The sequence below is a fragment of the Lagenorhynchus albirostris genome, chromosome 2 (genome assembly GCF_949774975.1).
Source record: "Lagenorhynchus albirostris chromosome 2, mLagAlb1.1, whole genome shotgun sequence".
NCBI classification, from domain to species: Eukaryota; Metazoa; Chordata; class Mammalia; order Artiodactyla; family Delphinidae; genus Lagenorhynchus; species Lagenorhynchus albirostris.
The window spans coordinates 44,118,711-44,120,911 of record NC_083096.1 but is presented as its reverse complement, the minus strand read 5'-3'; the positions used below and the strand labels follow the sequence as shown (position 1 = coordinate 44,120,911).

The 2,201-nt window shown below is 45.9% G+C and overlaps 1 pseudogene; it reads right to left on the bottom strand.

Moving 5' to 3' along the window:
• Positions 1-383: 383 nt before the first annotated feature.
• Positions 384-1,556, bottom strand: LOC132515783 (elongation factor 1-alpha 1-like; annotated as a pseudogene).
• Positions 1,557-2,201: the final 645 nt, after the last annotated feature.

The following is a 2,201-nucleotide window of genomic DNA, read 5'->3' as shown; positions in this document are numbered from 1 at the left end:
TCTCTTGCCTGGGCAGACACCTGGAGTGGCCTATCATGCAATATTTCAAAGGGGCTCAGGCTTAATTTAAGCCTGCTCTGGGAGCCATGGATCTGTAACAGGACAACTGACAAGGCCTTATCCCAAGTTAAATTAGTATTCATTTTCTCAGTTTTTCTGTTGATTGTGGTCTCCAGGATGAATGTAATTCCAATGCCTTAATCCAAATCAGGGGATAATTTCCTTAAGACGGGCTTTAACCAATTAGAAGGTACTGGGGTTAAAAACCTAAAACTGGTACACACAACACAAAGGGTCCACAGCACCTTCTCCTTTCCTTCTGAAGGCTTTACGATGCATTGTTATCATTAACCAGTCTTACTATTAAACTTAAATGACCAATTGAGACAAACAGTTCTGAGACCGTTACTCCACAACTGATTAAGACTGGAGTGGCAGGTATTGGGGATAATATTCATTTAGCCTTCTGAGCTTTCTGGGCAGACTTGGTGACCCTGCCAGCTCCAGCTGCCTTCTTGTCCACTGCTTTGAAGACACCCACAGCAACCGTCTGTCTCATGTCACGAACAGCAAAGCGGCCCAGAGGAGGATAGTCTGAGAAGCTCTCAATACACGTGGGTTTGCCAGGAACCATATTAACGATGGCAGCATCACCAGATTTCTAGAATTTGGGGTCATCTTTCAGCTTTATCCCAAGATGACGATCAATCTTCTCCTTCAGCTCAGCAAACCTGCAAGCAATGTGAGTTGTGTGACAATCCAGCACAGGGACATATCCAGCACCGACGTGACCTGGATGGTTCAAGATGGTCACCTGAGCTGTGAAGCCAGCTGCTTCCAATAATGGGTCATTTTTGCTGTCACCAGCCATGCTGCTGTGATGAACATCTTTGACAGGCACCTTCTTGACACTGAAGCCCACATTGTCCCCAGGAAGGGCTTTAGTCAAAGCTTCATGGTGCATTTCAACAGACTTTACTTCAGTTGTAAAGTTGACTGGTACAAAGGTTACCATCATGCAAGGTTTTGAGAACACCAGACTCCACTAGACCCACAGGGATAGTACCAATACCACCAATTATGTAGACACCCTGGAGGGGCAGACGCAAGGGCTGGTCAGTTGGACGAGTTGGTGGCAAGATGCAATCCAGAACTTCAAGCAGCATAATTCCATGGGCATTGTCATCTTTATGGAAGGCTTTCCATCCCTTGAACCATGGCATGTTAGCACTTGGCTCCAGCATGTCGTCACCATTCCAGCCAGAAATTGGCACAAATGCTGTGTCAGGGGTGTAACCAATTTTCTTAATGTAGGTGCTGACTTCCTTAACAATTCCCTGATATCTCTTCCGGCTGCAGAGTGGCTCAGTGGAACCCATTTTGTTGTTAACCCCATCAATTAGTTGTTTCACACCCAGAGTGTTAGCCAGAAGGGCACGCTCACGGATTTGCCCATTCTTGGAGATACCTACTTCAAACTCATCAACACCAGTAGCAACAATCAGGACAGCACAGTCAGCCTGAGATGTGCCTATAATCATGTTTTTGATCAAGTCTCTGTGTCCTGGGTTATCGATGATGGTCACATAGGACTTGCTGGTCTCCAATTTCCACAGGGAGATGTCAATGGTAAAACCATACTCATGTTCAGCTTTCAGTTTGTCCAAGACCCAGGCATACTATTCAGAGACTTTCTGCCCAGGTGGATATGCTTCCACACATCCTGAAAAAAGCGTCCACAATCATTAACAGGTATCTGAAATTTCCTACAGCTCAAGACATTTGCACCCAATCCTCAGTGGTGCAAGTTTCTCTGTATTGGATCCCCATCTGGGGAGGTTCAACAGCAGCCTTTGCGTTATGTTTAGCACAAATCATGCAATTCTGAGTGACTCACTGGACAGTCTTTTGTAGGTTAGGCCCCATGATAGGTTTGAGTCCCTTGTAAGGTGGCATCTCTCCCATAGTGGGTACTATTATGAATGTGCTGCAGCACAGTGTCCCAGATCACCTCAGGGATCAAACCAACTGTGCACTACATTCCCAGCCTGGCAAGGTGTGATCTAAGTGAAATCAGCTCTTGGCCTTCTCTGTCCCTTCTGAATACACTGGCTGGTATTTAGACAAATCAATCTGTGGGAGAAGTGATCCTCTTGCCTCAGAGCATATGGTTTTAGATTAGGTGTCCCCGCATTCTTTTT